Here is a 7,169-nt window from a genome sequence, read left to right as displayed (position 1 = left end):
CGCGTTGCATATTCTACAGTCACGTCACCGGTCGTTGAGTTGCTGCTTAGAGGGGGTCGAGGGGGGGAGACGATTTGAATGAGATAAGAAAAGTTACTCATCTTCTTCAATATATGTATAGTATTTTTTAAAGCTTTTCTGTAGCGTCGTGATCGTAACAAGTAGCTTTTTATCAGCATCGAAGGAATTTATTCACTCCGTGAATTTGGCCAACTGATTTTGGATTTCAGGACTTTTTTTTTTTAGTGTAAATTGTTTGCAAGCGGGGATCGTGAATCAAAAATCGACGCTTGTCGGGAATGAGTTGATTAAAAAAACTCAAACGTAAAAATAGATGAGTTGTTAGTCGATTTTTTTCAATATTGAAGTACCATGAATTTTCGAACACTTTTTTTCTCAATTTTTCTAAAGATAAAGTTTGTTGGACGTCCGTATATAGAAAGAAATGAGACAATTTGTGCGACGTTAGCCGATTTTTTCTCACAACGGCCGATATTCATAAATTTTCCGAAGTCGAATCAAAACGCGGCCAAAAAAAAAAGAATCGTGTATTTTGAATTTCGAATACTGGTTTTGATTGAAATGGATTTGAAGGGATAAAATTTTACATTGTTACAATATTTTATTAGGAATTTTTTTAAGGAGGTCAATATCAACCTAAATTTTTATAAGGAGGTTTCTAAATTGGCATTAATGTATTTGACTTTTCACGGTATTAAAGTTTTAATTAATTCAATGACTTTGCAAAAGAGTGAGAAAAACAGCTAAGTTTACGAAGGTAGATTTCCACTCATCTAGCGGCGGACATCGCAATTAATAACCATCAAAAGTCTGTGTAGATGACGCCACTTCTGCAACTCTTGTAGCGACTCAGTGCCTGGCGTCCGTGGGGACGTTCAGGCCAGAGTCTAACACAAATCGTGTACCGTCGAGGAGTTTTTGTATAAGTAAAGAATGGTTAGGTCGGTAGAGAAGATCCCTACGCAGTGCGTAGCGGTCGAAAAGAATGGGATCGTTGCGTTTCGTCTCCGGTACGGTCACAAACTCATCATCAGGGCTGAGTGACTCGTACCGTGCCCTAGACGCGTTGAGGATGTTGAGGCGTAGAGCGATGTGTATTATATTGAAACGCAGACCTAACCATCTGCTTACGAGAAACTGTTCAACGGATTTAGCCGCGTTGTGGCGGTGATGAGAAGCTTCGGGAGCCCACACTCTTGTAGAGACCAAGAGCCAGGCGTCCCGTGGGGACGTTCAGGTTGAAGGCTACATAAATCGCGTGGAGTAGGTGTTTCTTGGGTAAGTAAGGGATAGTTAGGTTTGGTATTGAAGATCCCTACGCAGTGCGTAGCAGTCGAAAAGAATGGGATCGTTGCGTTTCGTACGGTCACAGACTCATCAGTAAGGCTGACTGAGTGACTCGTACCGTGCCCTTTTTTTTTTTTTTTTGAAAAAATGTTTATTGTTTCTTGGATTACATTATTTTTTTTTTATTGTGGTTACAATAAACTAAATAAAAAGAAAACCATATTTCGCAGGATGTTTATGCCCTTGGCTGCGTTAGACAGCGCTCGCAGCATAATAACTATCGTCTCGTATTGATCATGTTGTTACTGTTGTGAAATTCGGTTTGTGTTAATGCGCTTCTGGGCATATCACTCTTGTGCACACTGGCGGGGCACATGGGAGCTTGAGGAAAATGTGTGGAGTAAGAAAAAAAAACCTCAGCTGGTTCGCTTTGCCAGTTATGATCTTAGGGCTACAGAACTTAAAACTAATTAATAATAATAATAAAAATAATAATAATATACATATTTACATATTTACAGGTAGGCAGGTGCCATAGGTCTCGTTGAAAGTGGTAACTATCGTCTGAATGGTCGATCACCTGGTCTTTGGTTTAGCACCTGCAGGGACCGCCTTACTTTCAATTCTCGGATGTGCATTGAGTTGTCGTTCAGCCATTAGTATTTGTTGATTTTGGTTCTGTGATAGTCTGTATAGTCGCACCTTGGCATTGCAGTCGAGTAAGTAAATTTCTCTGGGTTGTCGTTAAAGTCTGTGTTGGTCATCGAGATTCTTTTGTCCGCCTTGTTACGTTTCCAGTGGTAAAGTATTGGGTGTACTTCCGAAAAGCCCATATCCCAGATCGATCTGAAATTTGGTGTACTTATGTATTTTGACGCGCTGATTACGAATATGATAGGCAAAATGGCCGCATTTTTTATTTTCAAGGTCAAATCTCAAAAAAAACGATTCCACACACATCCAAAGATGCTCCAGACCCGTCCAACGGTGCCCATTCTCCTATTACTCATCTTACTGTTTTAAGTTTGGACATACTATTGAAATCTGAGCTGGCTCGAACCTGAGTTCGTGAAAATCGTTTTGGATCAGAAAATAATATTCAAACCTGAGGTGGTTCCAAACGTCATTCGTTTTCATTATTTACGCATCTGTGCGCGCGCGCGTATGTATGTGTACGAGTGTGCGTGTTTGCGTGCGGATGGGAATAAGTGGGTGCATGAATGGAAATCTTCAGAACTACAAATAAAATCATAAAAATAAAAAAATGCAAAAAAACACAAAAATGCACTTTGAAGACCAAACTCTAACCTTCTCGTGGTAAAGTGCGTAAGTATATCATAATATCGAAACTAATGGAGTTTGGCGAAATATAAAGATTCTGGAACGTTTTCGTGTTTTTCTCCTTAAATACTGCTTCTACACGAATTATGTACTGAATAATAAATGTCTATTTTTTTATGACCTACAACTTTTATCTAAAACACTTTTCTCTAAAATCTATATTTATCATGATAAACGTAAAGTACGTTAGAAAAATTATTTTTTTCGAAATTTGATCTTGAAAATGAAAAATGCGGCCATTTTGCATATCATATTCGTAATTAGCGCATCGAAATACATAAGTATACCAAATTTTAGATTGATTGGGGGTATGGGCTTTTCGGAAGTTTATCCAAAGTATTGGTATGTTGTCCGCGTTTTGTATTAGTCCTTTGTCGTCACAATATTTGAATGCTTGGGGGGTCAGGTATCCAGTACGTAGCTGTTGCTCCGTTTCGGCATTGTTTTGACTCGGTATGCTGTCTATTACTCTATTTCTGACGCGAGGAAGGCTACTGAAATAATCCCTAGTTAGTTTTAGGGTTCATGCGTCGTTTCTTGTTATATTTGCTTGCTCGTAAATTGTCTTGTTATTGACTAGGTGATGAAATTCGGAGTGAATTGATCTATACATTTTAAGGCACACTCTGAGGCACTTTCTTTCGAACATCCTGATTTGTTCGAACATAGTGTGATTTGTATTCCACCATATCGGCGCTGCGTAAGTTATGATAGGTCTTATGAGTAATAAATATAATATTATTTTAGTACGGGTAGAGAGATTTTTATTGTAAAAACTGGCACAGTTGGCATGGAGTGCGCCTTTGGCTTTGGCCAGTTGATTGCGTATATGTTCGTTGCCACGTATTAGGTAATCAAGTTGGACTCCCAGATATTTGACCGATTTTTTGTGTCGGATCCATTGTTTTTCGTCCGTCCCCGAGGTTTTAATCTCGATTTGGAAAGCGGAGCTTCCTCTTTTGTATTTTGAGTGTATTGAGCGGAGAGGTTTCCTGAATAGGATAGTCTCGCATTTTTGCGGGTTTAGTCTCAAGTTCCAGGCTGTGAAGAATTTGTTAACTTTCTCAACTATATTCTCGACCTCATTCCTGACCTCACTTACTTGTTTGCTCTTAGTGTATATGATCACGTCGTCTGCAAAAGCAATTGCTTCAGTGCTTGCGCCACTGTTTAGGCCGAAGTGCTTTAGCAGTTCGCAAGTATATATATTGAACAAAATCGGCGAATTGACGGTGCCTTGCTGTAGTCCCTCTTTTATGCTATAAACTTGTGATGAAGTATTAATTCCATCCCACGTTATGAATGATTTCTGCGAGATCATGTCCCAAATTATTAGTATGAGCCATTCCGGGAAATTATTTTGTTTCAGTCTGTATATAAGCCCGTCTAACCATACTGAGTCAAACGCTTTCTCAAGGTCAAGTAAAGCCGCTCCTATAATTTGGTTGTTGCCTATTCCGTTGTTTAAGTCAGATAAAAGCTTATGTATCGCGTGGGTGGTCGAGTGACGGTGTTTGAAGCCGAATTGCGAGTCTGGTATTATATTGTTCATCGCACTAAAGGATGTTATTTTTATATTGATGAGAGCTTCATAAACTTTGCTTAGGCTGGGAGTGAGGCTTATTGGCTGATAGCTCGATGGGTCTTTTGGGTCCTTGCCTTTTTTATGGATCGGGAGAACTTTGGCACATTTCCAGTTAGCGGGGAAGTAGTAATTGTTGATGGAGTTATTGAATATGATTACAAGTGCTTTGGTTATTTTCGGTGGGAGATGTTTAAGTACGATAGGTAGAATACAGTCGAGCCCGCAGGATGTTTTATTGGGCAGTTTTTCTAGAATTTCGGTAACTGTGTCTTCGTTGCAGAAAGGTGAGATTTCTCCTTCAATTATTCGGGGGTTATCTGATCTGTTGACGTTTGAGAATGAGAGTAAGGTATTCCTGTTCATTCGATTGTTCGTAAGAGTATTTTTTATTTGTGTAGCCGTGTTCGTGACTAGTGTAGTGAGCCGGGTTCCAGTATTCAGTGGTCGGGGCGAGTTTATCGACTCGTAGTATGCTCCGATGACGTTCAACTTGTCATCTGCTGACGTGAATATGTATCTATTATTATCGGAGGGGATTTCATTCATATTACAGCCGCTTCTTTGCACGAGGTATTGCTTATTGGTGTCAATGAGTATATTATCTATTTGCAGGGGTTGTTTTGGTATAAGTAGTCGGTTAATTAATGGGAAGAATTCGCTGGGGTTTTTATAGTCAATCGTGCGGAGCTGGTTATAGTCCAATATTTTTCAGCTACTTTGATAAATTCTTGCCTTATCTTTTTGCGGACTTGCTCAAGCGCCTTTTTTGCGTTTCTGGTTAGCCGGTTTCTACACGTCGGGTCTGTTAGGTATAGTTTATGTAGTAAGGATACCAGGATGGATTTATGCCGTTACAGTTTTTTGATACGTGCATTGTGGAATTTCAGTAGCCTATCCTGCAGTTTTATTTTTGGGACTATGTTTTCTATGGCGTTTACGATAGCTTGGGTTATCGCTGTAAGATGTTGGTTCATTTCGTCGATTGTTAGGTTACTGTTGTTGGGGCTCGTTACTGTGTTGGTGTCGTCCAGGTATTTTTTGAATCTGTCCCAGTTGGTAGACTTGTAAGCATATTTGGGTTGAGATTCGTTTGGGTCTATTGTAGTAATCTCGTTTCCGGTGGATTGGAAGCGAAAAGTCGTGGCCGCGTGGTCGCTGTCGTATGGGTGCGTTTGGACCTTGTTGTTGTGTGTGAGTTCGGCTTTTCGAGTGGGTTGGGTGAAAAATGGGCTGATTAGGAGTTAGGAACCGCGCTTTGAATCTGGCGCCATGATCGGCCTCCCACCGAGTTAAGTATTTGCTGCGCTGATTATTTACTCTGTCACCCCAGTCTATCCGTCTTGCATTGAAGTCTCCGTCTATTACGTAGCATGAATTACCTTTCTGCAGATTTAGTCTGTCAAATAAATGATTGAGTTCGTCTAGGAATAGATTGCGACTGTCATTAGTTGCATATACGCTTATAATATAGAATTGTTTTGCATTTTGCGTTGCTATTTTTATTATTGTATATTCAATTATGCTATTACTTGCGGAAGATGGGTAGGTTATAATTTTGTATGGTATTTTTTTTTTTATTATTATCGCCGTTCCCCCTCCTTGTCGGGAATTAGATCGGTCAGTTCTAATAGTATTATATCCTTTGATTTGAAGGTTATGCTTCGAGGTGAGCTTGGTTTCTGATAGTAAAATTATGTCATATTTATATTTTTTCGTGAATTCTAGAAGTTCAAAACGACGGTAATTCGCTATAATTGAATTTACATTGATTGCTGCTATGCTTAGTTGGTTAATTACAGTGGATTTACTGGCCATTATTTATTACTGAGGGTGTTTAGGATATAATCTATTCTAGCTGTGTTAAGGGCTACTTGGGTTTAAATATCTTTAAGTTGGTCCGAGATTATTTTTGCTAGGTCAGTTTTAAGATCGTTTAGCCAGCTGGGTTGTTGTTCTGGTGTACCTTGATTTACCTCATAATTATGGTTGTAATCTTGCTTCGGGAGTGTGGGGAATTGCTTTTGCTTATTTATTTCGGGATTCCGTGTTGGCGCTTCTGCTACTGTTATAGGTGTGCTGCGAGTCTTCGTAACTTGGGCAAATGTCCGGTTCGTCTGACTTGGCGCTATTCTGTCTATTTTTTGTTGTACTGTGGCTTTGGAGGCAGTCTGTTGGTTTCTTCTAACGTTGAGCGCTAGTTTCATATATGGGCATCCCCGGCATGAGGCCGGGTGTCCAGGTTGACCGCAGTTGGCACATTTGAGCGCGTTTTTACCGTTTGTCTCTTTAATGGGGCATTTGCCCGGTCCATGGGCTTCTGCACATTTTACCTACCTGAATTTTACGCACCCAGAGTGGCCGATGCGTTGGCATCTTCTGCATTGATAGAGGAGGGGTTTTCTGAGCTTTTCCCAGCGTATATCCGTTGGTATACCAACGCTTTGATTTTGGGAAGGTCAGCTGTTTGACTGTTGCTGGAAATTTGCACGAGTTGGTGGTGTTTTTCTGCGTTTATCTTATCGAAGTGAAAGTTTGATACGTTTATTATTTCCACTCCCGGTAAGGTTAGCTCCGTTAGTTCATTTTTAATGTCTTCCGCTGTGAAGTGTCCCTTGACACCTTTAACGATGAATGATTTGGGTTTGTCTTTCCTCGGTGCGTATGTGTAGTATTCCAGTTCCAGTTTGTCTAGTTCTTGCTTGATTTTGGAGAAGCTTTCTGCGTTACTTGCGTGTATGGTGTGCGAATGAATTTTATCTCCGTTTGTCTCTCGGATGGTAATGTCCTTTTTGGGGATCTTTAGCGCTGCTATAATATCGATGATTGTTTCCATATTCGATTTGGTTATGTAGATCGGGGGTGGCTTGTTTTGTTTGGGTGTAACAGTTTTTGCTTGAGTTGGTTCGTTAACCTCCTCGCAGTCATCTTCCATGTC

Source organism: Venturia canescens, chromosome 4 (genome assembly GCF_019457755.1).
Source record: "Venturia canescens isolate UGA chromosome 4, ASM1945775v1, whole genome shotgun sequence".
NCBI classification, from domain to species: Eukaryota; Metazoa; Arthropoda; class Insecta; order Hymenoptera; family Ichneumonidae; genus Venturia; species Venturia canescens.
The sequence above is the reverse complement of the archived record's forward strand: the minus strand, read 5'-3'. Positions refer to the sequence as shown.